The sequence below is a fragment of the Pleurodeles waltl genome, chromosome 2_1 (genome assembly GCF_031143425.1).
Source record: "Pleurodeles waltl isolate 20211129_DDA chromosome 2_1, aPleWal1.hap1.20221129, whole genome shotgun sequence".
NCBI lineage: Eukaryota > Metazoa > Chordata > Amphibia > Caudata > Salamandridae > Pleurodeles > Pleurodeles waltl.
In genome coordinates this window covers 881,383,928-881,406,570 of record NC_090438.1, presented here as the reverse complement: position 1 = coordinate 881,406,570, position 22,643 = coordinate 881,383,928, and positions in this window count along the sequence as shown.

The window sequence follows — 22,643 nt, the reverse complement described above, 5'->3', positions numbered from 1 at the left end:
ATGGTGATGTGTGGTGATGTGTGCGTAGATGTGGTGTGGGTGATGATGTTGGGTTCCTGTGTGTGTTGTGCTTTGCGTTCCCTGTGCTCTCTCTCAGTGTATTGCACCTTCGCTCAGAAATTTGTGGTCGTAGGGGTTTGTGGGTGATGTGGGTGTGTGTTTTATATTGTATTGGGTGTGTGGGAGTGTTGTGTGTATGTGTATCAGGTGTGTGTATTTCAAATTGTCCAATGTGGCTGTGTTTTGTATATGTGTGTGTATTTTGACCGCAGCGGTGTGTACCGCCAATAGAATACCGCGGTTAAAAGACCGCCGCGTGGATTCGTGGGTCAGAATGGCATGGGTGTGTTTGTGTTGGCGTGGCGGTGGAGGTTTGGTCATCTCCAGTTTATCGCTGCCCGCTGATGAGGCGGGCTTCCGTGGATGTCGGGTTTTTGGCGGTTTCACAGTTGGAGGTCAGAATGACCGTGGCGGTTTACCGCGCCCGTGGCGGTAGAATGGCGAACTTCTGACCGGCGGTAAGCGCCTTTTACCGCCGAGGTCAGAATGACCCCCTATATGCTCAATGTGTGCTCAGTTGTATGCAATGGACAAAATGTTATTACATGTTTGCAATCATAATTAAAATGTTAAACTGTGTCTTCTCCTTGAAAACATTTGCCATGTTCATAGGTACCCTAAAGACACGATTAGAGCAGACATGCCTGGCTATCAATGGGCCTCAAGCCTGAATTAGAAATGTTGTACTATAGTAAGAGTGCATCCATTTCAAGAGAATGCCTGATGGATGTACTGTCACCAATACGTTTATGGTTATGTGTGAGTATGTTGTTTTGTGATTATTTTAGAGTGTGCACTATGTTCTCTTTCTATCTGTGTGAAAAATCATTAAGAATAAAAGATGATGGATGACAAAAAATGCGCTCTTCAATTTTGAAATGAAACCTGACCGACGGAAACAACCTGGTGCTATGCAAAAGGCCACATGGAATTTCTTATGATCTGTGTCCAGTAATCAAGTAATATTGGTCGTTTTTGTAACTTTACGAGAGACAGCAGAGTACTATCATACAACAAAACAGATCCGACATAAACATCAGAAACAATCGTAACATATAAAGTCATCTGATTCAACATTTAAGAAGTGCAAATGTCCATTTTATATTGTTTGGAGAATTTCCATGTGCTGCATAATGTTGCTTTTTAAAGGGAAGTCCTGGGGGTGGTACTATTGAAGTGTTGTCATCAATGATGTCATTTTAGATGTTTTTATCAATAATGTCACATTACGTCTCCTGAGTGATGTAATACATTGTCCTAAGCAGTGCACGGAAAGCAGGTGAGTTTGTCACTTTAGTGTACGAGTTATAGTCACTTGAGATAACAACAACTGGTCAATTTCAGTGGTTTTGGTAATTTAAAACGGTATGTTTAACTGACATTTTCACCTAACTATAATGTACATTTACCCTTTGTGTTCTCAGTGAATTTCTAGTTTTTTTTCTGGAAAGTAGCATATTATTACCATACCTAACTATGAAGTACATTTACCTTTTGTTTTTTTCCAGTGAATGTCTTTGTTTTTTCAACATAAAGTTGGGGGTGGACACAGGGCCCATCTTGCGTCCAACCCTCCCACTGGCAGCCAACTCCTCACTGCACCCGGCATGTGGTGTGCTTCCCCATCCTCAAGTTATTGCTTGCCCCAAGGACACCCACCCACTGGGTAAATTGTTTATTTTTATGAGGAAGGTGGCATGAAGTCCCCCCCACTTGAAGCCAATAATATCCTCGGAGATCCCTTAGCTCAGGGCCAAAACTATCTCAAAGAAGAGGGAGAAGGGGACATACACCCCATGAGCCCATATGTACCCCAGGGCCCCCACTCCCAGGGTCTAAGATGGACACCCTGACTCCACAAAGGACACCGATAACACATATGTTTTGAGATGCAAGGGGAATGCTATGAACCCCAAGTCACAGTCTTACAGTCTGCTCCCCTCATGCACCACTGACTGGGTGCAGCTGGAGCCGGCTTTGGTCATCCCTGACAGATGTTTTTTTGTGTGTTTTTTTTGCTGTCTCTGGGCATAAGCAATTTTTGTTCACCTGCCTGCAGGAATGAGGACAGGGGACAAATGTGTGCTCCCACCTGGCAGAAGCATTTTTACAGCTCCTGCTGGGTGAGGGCCATACATTTTTTCCCACCCCCTGGGTAAATTGTTTATTTTTATGGGGAAGGTGGCATGAAGCCCAGCCCCCACTTGAAGCCAATAATATCTTCGGAGATCCCTTAGCTCAGGACCAAAACTATCTCAAAGAAGAGGGAGAAGAGGGCATACTCCCCATGAGCCCATATGTGCCCCAGGGCCCCCACTCCCAGGGTCTAGGATGGACACCCTGACCCCACATAGGACACCGATAACACATATGTTTTGAGATGCAAGGGGAATGCTATGAACCCCAAGTCACAGTCTCACAGTCTGCTCCCCTCATGCACCCTGACTGGGTGCAGCTGGAGCTGGCTTTGCTCATGCATGACAGATGTTTTTTTTTTTTCTCTGGGCATAAGCAATTTTTGTTCACCTGCCTGCAAGAATGAGGACAGGGGAAAAATGTGCGCTCCCACCTGGCAGAAGCATTTTTACACCTCCTGCTGGGTGAGGGGCATACATTTTTTCCCACCCCACATTCTTGCTTGCAGAGAAACTGTGTCCCATGGGTGGGCTTCCTGGGACACAATTGAGCCTGCCCTGGAGGATAAGGTACCTGGGATGTTTCGTTGCTCAGGGAGTGGGGGATGCACGTCCCCTTCCTTTAATTTGAATAATTAGAATTTGTAGACGATGAGGTCAAAGAAATTCTTTTAGGTACAATTTCATAAAGATTCATGAAACTGCACCAAAGTTAATAGGAAAACAAAAACTGCTATCTTAATGTTGTCCTTAATATATAACTATAACTATATATAAATATATATACATCTAAACATTGAAAGGTTATAGGACGTTATAGTTAGGCTCACAATTTAAACATAGAAAACCTAAAAATTCACCTGTTATAGTTTGAGTTATTTCAAGTAAATACAACTCGTGCCGTAAGGTAACTATAACTCATGCACCAACCATGAACAGTTTTTGCATCAAAAACATTCACTGCAAATATTACATTGATCTTATCAATGATGTTATCAAAAATGTCATGAGTACGGTAATTTGTGGGGGTAATTAGCAGTGCATAAGTTAATCCTACCACTGTCACGCACAGTGGTCAACCCCCTATAACCACCCAACCTTGCGCCACACATGGCAGAAGGTTGGGCTCCTAACCTCCCAAAATGAGATATTTCCAGACAAATTGAAAAGAAAAGTCTTTTTGTCAATTAAAAACAGTGAGATCACCCTTCAGTTTGTAACTTTAATATTCATAGTTGTGAAGAAACTACTGTAAAGTAGGAAATGACCACAGGCTCACCTACACTAGAACTCTTAACCTTTAGTGTGTTCATCTGAGACCTTAACCACTAGGCCAGAGCTGAATCATTACTATGTGGTGTTCAGACCTAGCTATGACATTTAATTCACAGATTTTGAGGGTGACAATACTTTAATGTTCCATCACTAGGAATGTTTAACAGTGAAAACACTAGAAAATAAACAGATATACTGCCAAGCTATATTAGGATTTGAACCTTCAGCCTACTGAGTGATAGCACAAGACCGTAACAATTAGCCAAGAAATAACTTTGTTCTGCTCTGCATCCAAAGGTAGCTATAACATTCATACCAAACATTGTGCTAGTCTGACTCTTTGAAGTCTTTGTATAGTGAGACCATTGCAATGACAATCTCTGTCTCTCTCTTCCATCCCATAATAGGATGGAAGAGAGAGAGTAACAGGACCATAGGGGTAGCCTCAAGGCCCAGTCATCATAGCCATTTCTCCATCCTGCAGGAGCCAGCATTGCTGCCACAAGTGGGGAGGTGCGCCCAACAGTAGCTCCTTGCTAGTGGGAGCAATGTTTTCATCTGGTTCCCTGCATGCATATGTGTGTGCAGGGAAACAGATGAACACTTCACTTTCTCCAACTGCTAGCTGTTTGATAGCTCTCCCTTGCAGAAAGTGTAGTGTTTGTTCTACCTTGGTGGGAACTGAAAAAAGCTCCTGCCAAGTGAGAGAAAACAGCTATGTCCAGGGGATGGGTACCTCGGGAAATAGCAGGAGCTGGCCCTTGAGGGTGGCAGTCCTCAGGGCCAGTATTGGCTCCATTAGGAGGGCCATGTAGACCACCTGCAATGTAATCTAGCCCGAGGTGGTGGTGCTCTCTGGGGTTTGAGAGTCCACAACGGACTCCCTTCATTCCCAAGGGGCTGTGGGGGGGGCACAGCCAACAGCTTTTTATTTGTTTAAGGCCCAAGGGAAGTGGTGGTCCATGGGGCCAGAAGGGAGGGGCTATGGAGCATCATGCAACCATTTTTTAAGCCCTGGAGAGGGTGTAGTCCCAGTACCTGCAGGGGGGCAGACAGCCTCCATCATTCATTTACTTACATGCCCCTGGGAGGTGGCGGTCCCCAGGGCTGTGGGGGGAGCAGGTGGCCCCTACACACATTAATAGCTTACCCTCAGGGAGGTGGTGATCCTTGGGGCTGCATTCAAAATGTCAATGCCCCCTGTACCTGCACCCCCGGGGGCTTCCTAAAAATAAGAATGGCAGCTAGTGCTTTTTTTTGTACAATTTTTCCTTCAAATTTGCAAAGTTGTTGCCAAATCGCAGCAACATTTGTTTTAAAAAGAGTTTATGGCTGGGGTTCCTTTGGTGTCCCAGCACCAGAGCTCTTTTTTACTTTTTTTGTGTGTAGTTCTATGGTTTGGTATGTTTAAAATGTGAGCATAACTATAAAGTTCCTATCACATTAGTTTTTTTCACTCAATTTCTATTGCCCTGCACAGTTAGGGTTGGTGGCAGGGCTTGCCCTGCGGCCAGATCCTGCAGGCAACCCATATAACCACAAAGCCCCTGGCTGCACACGGCCTTTTCCCGTGCACAGTAGGGGTTGTCTGCGGGGCCTTGCCCTGCCCCGCATTGACCCCCACCTCAGGCCAATATGAGTCCCTGGGTCCCGATCTCCTGGGGCCCAGTGTAAATATTGAATTTTTTTGTGGGGGGGGGGGGGAATGCATGGACCTCCCAGGCCGATCTCTGCCCCAAGGATCCCATCACTCAGAGCCTGGCCTAAACATTTAGGGCATGATTACAACTTTGGCAGAGGGGGTTAATCCATCCCAAATGTGACGGATATCCCGCCTGCCGTATTACGAGTCCATTATATCCTATGTAACTCGTAATACAGCAGACGGGACATCCGTCACATTTGGGACGGATTAACCCCCTCTGCCAAAGTTGTAATCAGGCCCTTCATTTTTTGAGGGGTCGGCCACGTGGCCCTCCTCCCCAGGCCAGCATTGCCCCAGGGACCCCATCCTCAGAGGTGTGGCCTAATTAATTTTTTTTAAAGGGGAGGGGGCTGCTCATTTCCCACCCTAGTCTCATCTAGGCCCCGGGGAAGCTATCGCCAGGGGCCCAGCCATGTGACCTGGGTACCTCCCCCAGGGTACCCTGTCTCAATGTTGGGGACCATGAAGGGAGTCTGAAGGCTCCCACGATCCCTGCTTGCTCCACACCTCCTGCAGGAGCAAGCATTGCTGTCACAGCTTTAGCAGCTCAATCCTTGTGAGAGCAGTTTCATCTCAGTGCATGCCTGTATGTCCGCTGGAAGGCAGACAGAGGAATCCTTCTGCTTCGCTGAAAGGAGAGCTGTCTCACAGCTCTCACTTCATTGGAGCAGAATGTTTGGTGTAGCTAGGCAGCAGCTGTAAAGCTGCCGCCAAGCTACAGCAAACAGCTTTGTCCTGGGGTACCCACCACAGCAGGAACCAGCCCTGGTCCCCATCCACCACAATAGCCCAGGGGAGGTGGTGATCCCTGGGGCTTCAGGAATCTGAAATGGATGCCCTTCATTCTTTTAGAATAGCCTCAGGGAGGTGGTGGCCCGTGGGGCTGTGTGGGGGCCGCCTGGCCCCGCTGTATTGTTTTCTTCAGTACCCTGGGGAGATGGTGGTCTCCAGAGCAGCAGGGGGCAGGTCAGCCTCCCCGTACTCCAATAAACACCCAGGGGCTTCCAGGCTTCTAGAATTTAAATCTTCCGCCTACTGAGTGACAGCACAAGACCTTGACCATTAGGACAGAAATTACTCTGTTCCGCGCTGCATCCAAACTTACCAAACATCTTGCTAGATCAACTTTTTGAAGTCATTGTATGGGGAGACCATTGCAATGACAATCTATCTATCTCTTCCATTCTTTATGGGATGGAAGAGAGTGACAGGACCAGGGGGAGAGCCTGAAGGCTCCTGCAGTCCTAGCCAGCTCTTTACGTCCTGCAGGAGCCATCATTGCTCCCACAAGCAGGGAACTGTTTTAAATAGCAGCACCCTGCTTGCAGGAGCAATGTTTTCAATAGTTTCCCTGGTCAATTGCTTGCGTGCAGGGAAACAGATGAAAACTTAACTTTCTGCAAGTGAGAGCTGTTTGACAGCTTTCACTTGCATAAAGTGAAGAGTTTGCTCTGACTTCGTGGGAGCTGTCAAAGCTCCTGCTAAGTTGTGGAAAACAGCTATCCCCCGGGACATAGCAGGAGCTGGCCCTGGCGGTGGCAATCTGTGGCTCCTCCAGCATAAATAGCCGCAGAGAGATGGTGGTCCTCAGGGCCAGGGGTCTATAACAGGCCCCCTATCTTTTTTAAATGTAGCCTGGGAGGTGCCGGTCCCCAGGGCTGCAGGGGGGCCGGGCAAACCCCTGCATTGGATTTAGAAGATGTGCCATGGGGAGGTGGCATTCCCCGGGTCAGCACCCCACATTCTAATCTAGCTTTTTTTCCCAGGAGGGGATGGTCCCCGGGGCTTTGGGGAGGCCGGGTCCTCCATGCATTTAATTCAAATTGTGGCCTGGGGAGGTGGCGGTCCCTGGGGCTGTAGTAGTGTGCAGGTGGACCCCCTGCCTACCTTATTAGTTTAGCCTTTGGGAGGTGGCAGTGCCCAGGGGCTTTGTCAAGCTCAGGAGGAGGGCTTTTTGCACCCCACTCCTTTTTTTTGGGCATGTCCCTAATACTTGGCCCAAGCAGAGGCTTCATTAAAAGGGGAGAAAACCAACTATTTTTTTAAACATCAGAAAAAATCCACAGACTCATCCATGGATTTTTCTGAAGTTAAAAAAAAAATGCTTTTAAGCCCTTGTCGGGTCCCCCTTGGGCAACAATACCCGATTCCCAAGAGGGCTGCCAACATTTCCTTATTGAAGTGTTGACAGACAATAAGATATCTGCACGGGGACAGTCGAATCTGTTCAAAAACTTGAAAAATCCCATTGACATAGGGGAAAAAGTGTTTTGAGACCCCCCTTTTTCTCAGCTTCCACTTTATGGTTCACCCCAAAACCTTTTACACAGTAGTTGAACTGATCTGAGACAATTATAAGTTTTGACAATTTCATGAAGATTCATCAAACGGCATCAAAGTTACTGGCAAAACAAAAAACACTACCTACCATCTATGGTAAAAATGGTCCTAACTATAATTACTTAGTGACGTCCACCACTAGGTAATGTGTGTGTGTTTTATGTGTGTGTGTGTGTGTGTGTATTTTTATCTATCTATCTATCTATCTATCTATCTATCTATCTATCTATCTATCTATCTATCTATATATATATTTTTTTTTCTCTTCAAATGGACCCTTCTCAGCGCACTCCATTAAGTCGGTGCTCGTGTCAGGGATGGGCCAGCCCTGTAAATAATTCTTCACCAAATGACAAGAAGTCACACACAGCACTCACAGGAATCCTTTAGTTTGTTCTTTATTCGTAAACAAAGATCGAGTTAACCCAATATCACCAATGCGTTTCAACCAACAAAGGTCTTGATCACAGTAAGTGAGTGATCCATTTACACACAATTTATAGTCTCTCCCATTACATACCTTAATGTGGCAATATGGGATATGTAGTCCTATCATTTACGGGTATAATACCAAATAGGGAATAAAAACCCACATTTTTACACTAAACCACTTATATACATAAAGTAAACAAAAACTGCAGATATACAATCATTATTTGACCTACTCTCACTTGCAAACCCCAATCCTAAGTTTTAGGATCTCAAACACCATTGTTTAGAAGAGCCACACCTATTTTATCACTTTTGTACTGGTTCTCACTCCATATAGTCCAGATAGTATCAGTCTAGTACTTTACAGAGATTATAATTTGTAAAATTATCCCCTAGACATCCCTCACATTCTATTTGGTATTCATTTTTTCTCTCGAGATAATGGTATCACACCCTACAGATCTACAATTATTCTAATAAATGACTCAGAAAGATTCACAAGGATGATAGTAAAACACATCAAGAGCCCTATACAGATACTCAGAGAACAATTCAGGGGGAGTTCTCAGTTATAGATGGCAATACAGTTCTTCATCCCCATTGATCCCATACAGGGTCTTGGTTTTTAATCTAATAATGAACCTAGATTCTAAGCGTCTCAACTGTTGAACTCTATACCCACCTCTTTCTTGTTTTTTAATCATGGCTATACCAAAAAATCTCATATGTAACCAATCAGCTCCCTCGTGATTTTTCAAATATTTAGTCATTACATAATTCTTGTCACCATTTTGTACTGCCCTGATGTGTTCTAATGTTCGTTTCTTCAGTGGGCAGATAGTACTACCTACATACCTCATACCACAGAAACATTCTATAATATATTCTACAAACGTGGTATCACATGTAATCCTTTCTTCAATTAAAATGTCTCTGCCCTGAGAATTCTCTATTTTTTTCCTATTGCCTCCAATTTTACATGCTTTACATTTAATACAACGGAAAAAAAAACTTTTTGTGAGACTGTTAACCAATTCGACACAGCTGGTAGTTCAAAATGGCTTTTTACTAACATAGCTTTCAAAGATGGTACCTTTCTATATGTTACATAGGGTATTTCTCCCGCTCTTGGGCTAACATCCATATCTTTTTTGATCAGATGCCAGTGTCTATTCAAAATATTCAAAATCTCTGAATTTTCTTTACTATAATTCAAAATCAATAGTATCTTATCATCTTCCCCCACTGGTCTCTGATCTGCCACTTTAACCAAGGTCTGTGTTCTAGTTTTTTTTTGTCTTGCTTTCTGTTTTCCTTGTTTTACATCCCTAGCCTCATATCCTCTTGCCAAAAATCTTAGTTCCATCTCTTCAAATTTCTTGTCCATATCATCCTCATTAAAACAATTTCTCTTTATCCTACTGAATTTCCCAGATGGGTTTCTTTTTAAGAGTGATTTGGGCTGGAAACTTGATCCATGTAAGATACTATTAGTGGCTGTTGGTTTATGATGTAATGTTGTTTGTAATTTGTTGTCCTCTATGTACACCATCACACCTAGAAATTCTATAGAGACCTTACTCATTTTGTATGTAAATTGAAGTCCTATATTATTACTATTTAGTTTGTTAAAGAACTCCACAAACATATTCTTAGTACCATTCCAAATTATGAATAGATCATCTATGTATCTTAACCAGACCAAAACTTTCTCCATATAGTGTTCATTTTCTTCTTCTTGATACATATTATCTAGTACCTGTTGCCACTAGGTAGATATAGCTAGGACCTAGTTTCTATATAAAAAGTGTTTTATTCCTTGCCCATATCTTTGGCGCTGATTGATAAATCTTCACAAAACTTTCCAAAAGAATTTGCCAGTCACGTCAGCTGCTGTTTGGAAAGTTTTGGGGTGATCCGTCGGGGGAGGCCGAGAAAAAAAGGGGGCCCCAAAAGACTTTTTACCTATTCATTTTTCCCTAGGGATTTTGAACAGCGATAGCACAAAACTACTGGTTGGGATTACACCAAATTTGGCAGAAAGGTAGATCGTGGTCCAGAAAGCAAGTTTTTTTGTTTTGGTGAATTCCGTTCAGTAGTTTTAGAGAAATTAAAGAAAATACAAGTTTGTATATTTAGGTACGCAAAGGAATCGTGACCCCCCCAGGATCTCGTGCTGAGATGTGATTGGTTAATGACACTTCAACAACAGAAGCCGTTGAAGTGTTGTCAGCCATCTTGGGACTCGGATGAAGTTATACAAAAATAACAAAAAATACAAAATGGCCTGGGTATAAAAACCCTGACTCCCTAGCTCTGGTGATGGGGTCCCAGAGAAAAAGCATTTTTAAAAATAATTTTTACTGCAAATTCGTGATGGGGTCAAAAATCCACAGTAACAATTTTAAAAAACACAAGCGCTTCTTTTGAACTAAGCCCCCGGGTGTACCAGGTCCCGGGGGCACTTTTTTTCTTTTTAAAGGGGGGGGCTCCTGGCCCCCTTCCCACATCCCCGGGGACCACCATTTCCCGGAGTGCGGCCCCACTGAACCCGGAGGACCACCACACCTGGGGCAAAAATGCTTTTAGTATGTGGAGGGGGCTGATGGACTCCCCCACAGCCCCGGGGACCACCACCTCCCCAGGGCTTTATGAATTATGAGTGGGGAGCTGCATGGCCCCCCTTGCTCTGGGGGCTACGACACCCAGGTCAAGAATATTTTTTTGTATGTGGGAGAGTTACAGTTACATTAAGGCACAAGTTATAGTTACTTGAGGTAACTCTAACTAAAACTGGTGAATTTTGATAGTTTCATACGTTTAAAATGTAATCCTAACTATACAGTATAAGTTAAACAAAAAATAATATATATATATATATATATGCAAAAAACAAAGGAGAACTCTGGGAAGTTCCCAATTTTAGGTGGAGAGCTGCTCTAGTAAGGAGCACCCTGCAACACCAGCGACACTCTAGATTTGCTCACCGCGTTAGCCGACCGGCGCTGCCTGGTGTGCGTGGAAAAAAACCACGTACACCAGGCAGCGCCGGCGTTGGGGAAAATGGCGTATGGGCGTCTCAAAATGGGGCAAGTCAGGTTGAGTCATAAAAATCGCCTTAACCTGATTTTCGCCATTTTTTTACGACGCCCATCCCCCATTAACATGACTCCTGTCTTAGCAAAGACAGGAGTCATGCCCCCTTGCCCAATGGCCATGCCCAGGGGACTTATGTCCCCTGGGCATGGTCATTGGGCATAGTGGCATGTAGGGGGGCACAATTCAGGCCCCCCTATGCCACAAAAAATAAAATAAAATACTTACCACAACTTACCTTTTCTTCCCTGGGATGGGTCCCTCCAGCCTTGGGTGTCCTCCTGGCGTGGGCAAGGGTGGCAGGGGGTGTCCCTGGGGGCAGGGGAGGGCACCTCTGGGCTCTTTCTGAGCCCACAGGTCCCTTAACGCCTGCCCTGACCCAGGCGTTAAATTCAGGCGCAAATGTGGGGTTTTTTGCCCCACCCACTCCCGGGCGTCATTTTTGCCCGGGAGTATAAATACCACGCACATGCCTGGGAGTCATTTTTTAAGACGGGAACGCCTACCTTGCATCTCATTAACGCAAGGAAGGTGTTCACGCCAAAAAATGACGCTAACTCCATGAACTTTGGCGCTAGACGCGTCTAACGCCAAAGTATAAATATGGCATTAGTTTTGCGTCGAAAAAAACGACGCAATTTTGGCGCAAACGGAGTGAAAATATGCCCCTAGATCTATTATGCCCTCTCCAACATTAGTAAAAGGAGGGACAGTGTCAAACTTTGGAGGGGTTATATTTATTGTTCCCACATCAACCTCAGCAACAGTAGGGAAAGTGCTGGACTTCAAAGCGGTTAGACTTGCTATTCCTACTCAAATGTATGAAAAATGAGGAAAAGCACTTTTAAGGGGTCAGATATACCATTCCAATACCTTAAAAAAATGTTTATGTACCTAACAATACATAAAATGATAAATACAATTTAATGTAATAGGAAAAAAATAATTATAATCTAATAAATGTAAAACAAATAGACACATTTAAAATAAATACCATTCTCTCCCTATGGCCCACACAAAGAAAACAATTAAATCAGTAATAAATAAAATATTAAGAGCAATAAAATGGTAATTAAATAAAACAAACAAACCAAATAATAAATATAATCTTAATTTTACAAAGTTTACTATTAATAAATTAGCAATTAATTAAATGCAACAATTATTTGACATCACAAATAATCAATTACTTGATTTGCATAATTAATTATTAAGCAATCTTCAACATAAAACTCACTTCACAAATAAAAATCACAATAATATATTTTTTCAATGAGTTCCCACCCTAATACCATAGAAATATATTCCATTACTAAATTATAAATTATTAATGAAACATATATTTAAATTACAAATAAAAATTATACTTAATTAGCATAACAGTCAAATACTCAAATAAGAAACATAATTCATTACCAATCAAATATATACTTAACATAAAAATCTATTTAAAATAAAGGAAAACAAATTATGTATCTTTTAGATGACTTTCCACACTATTGCTCTACAATTCCAACTATTCACAACTGAATCATAATTTAGAAATTACACTGAGTAAAATATAAATTATAGATTAAAAATCATCAAACACACCTAAATAATTAACATCACTATTGACCAAGTAAATGTTTTAAATAAAAAATGCCCAATTAAACAGTTAACTTGCATAAAAATTAAGTAAAACAAAAAAACAATAATTTAATATGTAGATACCTTTCCAGGTATTACCAAACCAAACAGACTGTTGTTACACTATAAATTACTAGTTAAATGTAAAGTGTTTTTAATTACACACTAAGGGGGTCATTCTGACCTTGGCGGTAAAAGGCCTATACCGCCGGTCAGAACTCCGCCATACTACCGCCGCGGCCGCGGTAAACCGCCACGGTCATTCTGACCACCAACTGTGAATCCGCCAAAAACCCGACATCCAAGGAAGGCCGCCTCATCAGCGGGCCGCGGAAAACTGGAGATGACCAAACCTCCACCGCCACGCCAACACAAACACACCCATGCCATTCTGACCCACCAATCCACGCGGCGGTCTTTCAACCGCGGTATTCCATTGGCGGTACACACCGCTGCGGTCAAAATACACACACAGCTCCAAAACACTGCCACATTGGGCAATTTGAAATACACACACCTGACACACATACCAACAACACTCCCACACATCCATACAACTATAAAACACACACCCACATCACCCACAAACCCCTACGACCGAAGAACAGAGACGAAGGAGAGAGAGACACATCACAGAATAGAGAGCTACATCACACAGAGGCACACTACACCATCACACACACCACATAGAAGCACAAAGCACCACACACCAACACACTCATCACCATATACACCACCCCACACCTCATCCACACCACCCCATGGCACCCCAAAGGCACCCACGCTTTTCGGACCAAGAACTCCGGGTCATGGTGGAGGAAATCATAAGAGTTGAACCCCAGCTCTTCGGCTCACAGGTGCAGCACACCACTATAGCCAGGAAGGCAGAGCTATGGCAGCGGATCGTGGACAGGGTCAACGCGGTGGGACAGCATCCCAGAAATCGAGACGACATCCGCAAACGCTGGAACGACTTAAGGGGAAAGGTGCGCTCGATGGTCTCGCGACACAACATCGCAGTGCTGAAGACTGGCGGGGGACCCCCACCCACTCCACCCGAATTCACAGCATGGGAGCAAGAGGTACTAAACATCCTGCATCCTGATGGCCTCGCTGGAGTACACGGAGGAATGGACTCTGGTAAGTACAATCTCAACAACTTCACCCCCCCAGCATGCTAACCCCCACCACCACCCTCACCCCCAACCCCCCATCACACATCCTCCCTGAGAATGTCTCTCCAGCACAACCCACCCAACACCAACCCCTGCATGCCACCACAAACTATGGACACCCATCACCCAAGCATGACCACTGCACATACCCCCCCCAAAACACCCCCACAACACCTCCCCCAAGGGAATGGCAGCACTGGGGGACAAGGGCACCAATCAATGGCACGCAATAGCACACACAGAAACAATAACCATACTCTCTTACCCCATGCAGGACCCGAACGCCAACACACCGTCCAGGAGGGTCCAGAAATGTCCATCCCCCCCCCGGAAGAGGCCCCCAGTGATGACAGCAGCTCTGTCGACCTGGAACCTGATGACCAGCCCGGACCATCGGGGACCTCTGGACAGTCGGTTCCCCACACACAGGCCACAGCAGACCCAACCCCCTCTGGGACCAACAGCACAGCTCCCACCCAGCGGGCCCATGCCTCTGTCTCTAGGACAGGTCAATCAGCGGTGTGTCTGCCACTACAGGGCACCCAGGCTAACCCACCATCCCAACAACAACAGGGACCTGGGGGCAGTGGTAGTGGGCACACCGTCCAGGGGACAGAGGCCGGGGGAAACAGGGCAACTCGGAGGGCTGCTGTGCGACAGGGGGGGGAGGAGAGGCCCAGGGAACCGACTCTCCAAGAGGCCCTCACCACCATCATGGCAGCCTACCACCACTCCCAAGAGACGATGGCGACGGTACTGGCCAGGTTCCAGGAGATCCAGGCACAGCAGGAGGAACGCTACATGGGGTTCACCAATCAACTCACCAACATCTCTACCGCTATGGGGAGCATAGTCCAGGCCCTCAACCGGATAGAAGACACGTTGCGGGACCATGTGGCACCACACAGGGCCCCTGTCACTAGCCAGGAACAGCCTACCACCTCCGCCGGCGCTAGTGGACAGGAGGCCCCACCACAACGACAGGCCACCAGAACCCCACCTCCTGCTGAAGAACAACCACCCCGCAAGAGGAGCCTGAGATCAAGAAAATCGACAGAGTAGGATGTCAAGACCCCTGCCAGCATGAGACACCCCCTGAAGTAATCCCACTGTCCCACATTGCCACCCTGTCCAACCTTGAACTGCCCCTGCTCCATCCTTCCACAGGCATATGGACAATGCACCTGTGAGACTGAGAACTGGACTCTGCCATGGCCATTATTCCACCCCCACCCATCACCGTGTTTATATCATGTACCATTATCTAGCACAAAAAATAAATCACTCAATGCACTGAAATCAAACAGGAGTCAGGCTGTATTATTTACAAATGTATAACACATTACCGATCAATTATGTTCTGTTAACTTTGTGCTGAACACATACCGAGATCAATAAGCATTAGTCCATGGGCTAACCAAGCAGAAGTCACGCAGTGGGTCATACAGCACTGAAAAGGGAAGGGAAAATCAAACATCAGTTTAAAAGAACTGGGGGGTCATAGACAAAGTTGAGAAGCAGGAGGCTTTCAGGAAAAGTAAAATGGCGTGGGTGATTCTTACCTGTGTGCTACTGAAAATACTGTTGGATAACTCTGTCCCTGTTGTCTGTGTCGTCCTCTGAGTCTTCCTCCTCTTCACTCTCCGCAGGCTCCACAGCTGCTTCTCCACCATCTGGACCATCCTCCTGCAGGAAAGGCACCTGACGTCGCAATGCCAGATTGTGAAGCATACAGCAGGCCACGATGATCTGGCACACCTTCTTTGGTGAGTACATCAGGGATCCCCCTGTCATATGCAGGCACCTAAATCTGGCCTTCAGGAGGCCAAAGGTCCTTTCTATGATCCTCCTAGTTCGCCCATGGGCCTCATTGTACCGTTCCTCAGCCCTGGTCCGGGGATTCCTCACTGGGGTCAATAGCCAAGGCAGGTTGGGGTAATCAGAGTCACCTATTAGCCACACACGCTGTCTCTGTAGCTGTTCCATCACATAAGGGATGCTGCTATTACGCATCACATACGCGTCATGCACTGACCCAGGGAACATGGCATTCACATGGGAGATGTACTGGTCAGCCAAACAGACCACCTGGACATTCATAGAATGGTAACTTTTCCTATTTCTGTACACCTGCTCATCGTCTTTTGGGGGGACTAAGGCTACATGGGTCCCATCAATAGCACCAATGATGTTGGGAATATGTCCAAGGGCATAATAATCCCCCTTCACAGTGGCCAAATCAACCTCCTCAGGGAATATAATGTAACTCCGCATGTGTTTCGTCAGGGCAGACAACACTCTAGACAAAACTTTGGAAAACATAGGCTGAGACATTCCAGATGACATGGCCACTGTTGTCTGGAATGAGCCACTTGCAAGAAAATGGAGGACTGACAGAACCTGCATCAGAGGGGGAATTCCTGTGGGTTGGCGGATGGGGGACATCAGGGCTGGCTCCAGCTGGGCACACAGTTCATGGATAGTGGCACGGTCCAGTCGGTATCGTAGTATGATGTGGCGTTCTTCCATTGTCGACAGGTCCACCAGCGGTCGGTACACGCGAGGATTCATCCTTCTCCTCGCAAGTCCCAGCGGATGGTGCCTAGGAAGGACAACATGGAGCACAGAGTCAAGCCAATCACTGGTACGTTCACCACAGCTTGCATAGCACACGGTTATCTATGTTTTGAAAGGCGTGTATGTGTGGCAATGCAAGGCCTAGGCCTGTGTGTCGCAGTAGAAATTATGCCATGTGGGCCCTTGAAATGGCGGCTGCCTGACCTGTGAAGTGGGACAATGGGATGTGAGGTCAATGCGCTGGCGGAGCACACCGTGGCGGTAGGCGGTCGAAGACCGCTACACGGAGCCGCATTGGTTAACATTGAAGCCTATGGATTTCAGGAGCCAATGACGAGGTGCGCCGGCGGTACGCACCGCCGCGGTACGCACCGCCGCGGGCGTGACCGCCATTTTCTATCTGCCTAATCACTCGAGACCTGATCATCCACAGGAGAGGACCTATACTGCAAGTGCTGCTGTGACCTCGGTCTGGAAGAGACAATGGCTGCTGCGACTGGGGAAAGGGCCCCTGCCTTCACGTCTGAAGAGTTGGAGAAGCTCGTGGATGGGGTCCTCCCCCAGTATGCGTTACTCTACGGTCCTCCAGACCAACAGGTAAGTACACCGGGTGCACATGGAATGGGCGATGCCTGTGTGGAGTGGGGTGGATGTAAGTTGGTGGGGTGGGGGGCGAATGAGGAGAGCAACGCACGACAGATGAGAGCATGTGCCATATGGCAAGGTTGGGGAGGGGGGGCCAATCACATCTAACATGCAGTAAGTTGATGAATGTTTCCTTCCCACCCTGTACATGTCACATAGGTCAGCGCCCATCAGAAAGTCGAGATTTGGCGTGCCATCGCCAAGGAAGTCCGGGCCCTGGGGGTCCACGTCAGACGGGGCACCCACTGCCGCAAGAGGTGGGAGGACATCCGCCGCGGAACCAGGAAGACTGCAGAGTCACTGCTGGGGATGGCCTCCCAACCTAGGAGGGGTGCCAGTCGTACCCTGACCCCCCTGATGTCCCGGATCCTGGCGGTGGCCTACCCTGATTTCGATGGGCACTTGAGAGCATCACAGCAGACACAAGGGGGTGAGTATCAGCACATTCTGCTATCTTTCTGCGCAGTGGAGGCTTCTGGGTGGGGGAGGAGGGTTGTGGGTGACATTAGGCCAGGGCGCTTTCTGTAGTGTAGTCCTCTCCCTTAGGCATGGCCCTGTGCTCCCGGCCCCCACCTCTGTAGGGTGACAAGTACAGCTATTGATGGTCCAGCCTCACACATCTGCGCGTTTGTCGTCTCTTGACCTGTTATCTTAGTCAGAAGTACTGAGTAGTGTACCCCGAATGCGCGGCTTAGTGCATGAGGCTCCTGTGTCTGTCCTCTCCGCCAACGGTGTTGACATTGCATGCACTCAACCTGGTCTTCTTTATTCTCCCCCCACCCTTCTTCTTCATCTTCTTGTGCATGTGTGCATTAGCGTCATCAGGCGGAGGAGATATAGCATCGGAGCACGAGGGGGCTGCAAGTCACAAGGCCCCGGTGGGCCCAGGAACAGACACCGAGGACACCAGTGATCCGGAGGGCGAGGGGAGCACCACAACGGGGACCGGTGGTGAGAGCAGCGACACAGACACGTCCTCGGATGGGTGCTCCCTAGCGGTGGCGGAAACATCCGTGCCTCCCGCCTCTACAGGTACAGCCGCCACCCAGCGCACCAGCCCCGCCCTCCCTGCAGCCCCTCAGCCTACGCTCCATGCCCGCTCGCCCAGGAAGGCGGGCGTCTCCTTCGCCCCAGGCACCTCAGCCCCTGCCCCTGTCACCCCTGCTGCCCTCAGTGCGGAGCTCATTGACCTTGTGAGGACGCTCATTGTTGGGCAGACTACCCTTTTGAATGCCATCCAGGGGGTAGAATGGGAGGTGCATCGGAGCAATGCCTACCTGGAGGGCATTCATTCGGGTCAGGCTGCCCATCAACGATCGTTCACTGCTCTGGCCTCAGCACTGACGGCAGCCATTGTCCCTGTTTCCAGCCTCCCTCTTCTGACTGCCTCCAGCCTGTCTCTGTCTCCTGTTCCTCAGCCTATCCCATCCACACCATCTGACCAGCCTGCACACACCTCAACACCCAAGGGCAGCTCATCCAGACACAAGCACCACAGATCCCACAAACACTCACCCAAGCAACACCCAGATGCAGACATTCCAACAGTCACTGCCACCCCTGTGTCCCCCTCCTCCTCGTCTCCCTCCTCCCTCCCTGGGACGTCTACACTCACACCTGCATGCACACCAACATCAGCCAGTGCTTCCATCACCACCACACCCTCCTGTACAGTCCGCACGCGTGCAGTCACCACCCCCACTGCCATTTACACGTCCCCTGTGTCCTCTCCCACTGTGTCTGTCACCCCCTCTTCCAAGACACACAAACGCAGGCAGCCACCCGCCCAACAGCCATCCACCTCACGACAGCCTACAGCACCAGCACCTTCACCCAATGACAGCACACCTGACTCTCCTACAACCACATCCTCTTCCTCCACTCCCATCACCACTTCTCCTACCCTTTACCTTGGCCCTAAAAAACCTTTCCTGGCTAATCTTGACCTCTTTCCCTCCAATGACCTACCCCCTCCATCTGCAAAGAGTCCCAAGAGCACCACAGCCACCACCAGCCCAGCTTCGGGTGTCACTGTTGTGCATGGGTTCTGGAGTCCACCCTTTGCCAGCAGTGACACCTCAATCAGCAGCAAGGACACATCCAGCCCCCCCCCCGGCAAGAGGACCAGGAAACACAAGGGCCGCCGTGCGAGGACTGACACGGCTGCCCCCAAGGAGCAAAGTTCGCCCACTTCACCAGCCACATCATCTAGGGGAGGCAAGGGCCCGAGGGCCCCATCTAAGGAGCGTAAGGGCAGCAGGGCGTAGAAGTCAGGCAGCAGGAGCGCGGAGCAGGTGGGCCCCACATGCCACATCCCAGCTGGAAAGGAGGACACCAAAGGGCCCAGGACTCCGTCCCCGAAGGGTCCAGAAGCATCACGGTCGGAGGGCGACTGAGCAGGGAGTCCAGGCCAGGTCTGGCTCCCTTGACCTACTGGATGTGCACCGCTGAACAGGGCCCGCCGTGGAGAAGAGCACCGCTGAACAGGGCCCGCCGTGGAGAAGAGCACCGCTGAACAGGGCCCGCCGTGGAGAAGAGCACCGCTGAACAGGGCCCGCCGTGGAGAAGAGCACCGCTGAACAGGGCCCGCCGTGCAGAAGAGCACCGCTGAACAGGGCCCGCCGTGGAGAAGAGCACTGCTGAACAGGGCCCGCCGTGGAGAAGAGCACAGCTGAACAGGGCCCGCCGTGGAGAAGAGCACCGCTGAACAGGGCCCGCCGTGCAGAAGAGCACTGCTGAACAGGGCCCGCTGTGGAGAAGAGCACCGCTGAACAGGACCCCGCCGTCTCAAGCACCGCTCCGCTGGGCCCCGCCGTCCAAGCACCGCTCCGCTGGGCCCTGCCGTCCAAGCTCCGCTCCGCTGGGCCCCGCCGTCTCAAGCACCGCTCCGCTGGGCCCTTCCTCTCAAGCACCGCTCCGCTGGGCCCTTCCTGTCAAGCACCACTCCGCTGGGCCCCGCCGTCTCAAGCACCGCTCCGCTGGGCCCTTCATCTCAAGCACCGCTCCGCTGGGCCCTTCCTGTCAAGCACCGCTCCGCTGGGCCCCGCCGTCCAAGCACCGCTCCGCTGGGCCCTTCATCTCAAGCACCGCTCCGCTGGGCCCTTCCTCTCAAGCACCGCTCCGCTGGGCCCCGCCGTCCAGGCACCGCTCCGCTGGGCCCGCTGTCTCAAGCACCGCTCCGCTGGGCCCTTCATCTCAAGCACCGCTCCGCTGGGCCCTTCCTCTCAAGCACCGCTCCGCTGGGCCCCGCCGTCCAAGCACCGCTCCGCTGGGCCCTTCATCTCAAGCACCGCTCCGCTGGGCCCTTCCTCTCAAGCACCGCTCCGCTGGGCCCCGCCGTCCAAGCACCGCTCCGCTGGGCCCTTCATCTCAAGCACCGCTCCGCTGGGCCCCGCCGTCCAAGCCCCGCTCCGCTGGGCCCTTCATCTCAAGCACCGCTCCGCTGGGCCCCGCCGTCCAAGCACCGCTCCGCTGGGCCCGCCGTCTCAAGCACCGCTCCGCTGGGCCCTTCATCTCGAGCACCGCTCCGCTGGGCCCTTCCTGTCAAGCACCGCTCCGCTGGGCCCCGCCATCCAAGCACCGCTCCACTGGGCCCTTCATCTCAAGCACCGCTCCGCTGGGCCCTTCCTCTCAAGCACCGCTCCGCTGGGCCCCGCCGTCCAAGCACCGCTCCGCTGGGCCCTTCCTGTCAAGCACCGCTCCGCTGGGCCCTTCATCTCAAGCACCGCTCCGCTGGGCCCTTCTTCTCAAGCACCGCTCCGCTGGGCCCCGCCGTCCAAGCACCGCTCCGCTGGGCCCTTCCTGTCAAGCACCACTCCGCTGGGCCCCGCCGTCCAAGCACCGCTCCGCTGGGCCCTTCATCTCAAGCACCGCTCTGCTGGGCCCTTCATCTCAAGCACCGCTCCGCTGGGCCCCGCCGTCTCAAGCACCGCTCCGCTGGGCCCCGCCGTCTCAAGCACCGCTCCGCTGGGCCCTTCATCTCAAGCACCGCTCCGCTGGGCCCTTCCTGTCAAGCACCGCTCCGCTGGGCCCCGCCGTCCAAGCACCGCTCCGCTGGGCCCTTCATCTCAAGCACCGCTCCGCTGGGCCCTTCATCTCTAGCACCGCTCCGCTGGGCCCTTCATCTCAAGCACTGCTCCGCTGGGCCCCGCCGTCCAAGCACCGATCCGCTGGGCCCTTCATCTCAAGCACCGCTCCGCTGGGCCCCGCCGTACAAGCACCGCTCCGCTGGGCCCCGCCGTCTCAAGCACCGCTCCGCTGGGCCCTTCATCTCAAGCACCGCTCCGCTGGGCCCTTCCTCTCAAGCACCGCTCCGCTGGGCCCCGCCGTCCAAGCACCGCTCCGCTGGGCCCCGCCGTCTCAAGCACCGCTCCGCTGGGCCCTTCATCTCAAGCACCGCTCCGCTGGGCCTTTCCTCTCAAGCACCGCTCCGCTGGGCCCCGCCGTCCAAGCACCGCTCCGCTGGGCCCCGCCGTCTCAAGCACCGCTCCGCTGGGCCCTTCCTCTCAAGCACTGTTTATGGTTCACTGTGCCCACATTGCCTCCTCCTTGAGCAGTGGACACTGTCATCCACCAGATGGACTGTGGCTTTGCACTCCCCAGGATGGTGAAGTGGGCAACCCACCCACTGTAGAGACTTGAGAGACTGTGGCTTTGCACTCCCCAGGATGGTGAAGTGGGCAACCCACCCACTGTAGAGACTTGAGAGACTGTGGCTTTGCACTCCCCAGGATTGGACAGTGGGCATGGTGGCCCCTTCTTGGATATGGCGTCGTGGACTCATGTGGCTGTGGTGCCCCCCCTTCCCTTCCCCCTGAGGTGGCTTTAGTTTATTCATCAGATGCCCCTGCAGTGTTCTCTCCAAAGGACTCAGGTCTCCTGTGTAGGCTTTGCCCTTGTGTCGCTACACTGTAGCCCACGGACTGTTCCATTTAACTTTCATGTACAGGACTAATTGCCTCGGTTCTCCATGGCAGTGTATATAGTATCATTTTGTTATGGATATTTTGCATAGTTGACCGCTCCATATCAGAGTCTATTTTTTATATAAATTTTTCGTCCCAATTTATTTCTGTCTTTGCATTCTTAAGGGGGGTTTGGGTGGTGTCACTGTGCATTGTTGCTCTGCATTAGTGTGTACATAGTTTGGGGGGGTGGGGGTCGCATATGTGTGTGCCGTAAGCTTCCCTCCTCCCCCCTCCCGTGTGTCGTAGGTGCAGTACTCACCGTTGTCGTCTGCGCCGGAGTTCGTACTCATGGTAGATGAGAAGGTAGACGAGAGCAGGTAGGATGTTTAATTCGGGTTCCATGCTGTCCTCCTTCCTCGTGGAGTGTGTTTTGGTGCGCGTTTTCCCATTCGTAGTCTGTTTCCGCCGTGTTTTTATCGGCTGGGCTCCCGCCCAGGAAAAGGTGGCGGATTGGTGAGTTGTGATACTGTGGGCGGTACATTGTCTGCCGCCTGCCTGTTGGCGGTGACCGCCACGCTGTTTGTCTGCACCGCCGCGGCGGTCGGAGTGTTAATGTGGCGGGCTGTGTTGGCGGTTCCCGCCAGGGTCAGAATTCCATTTTTTCGAC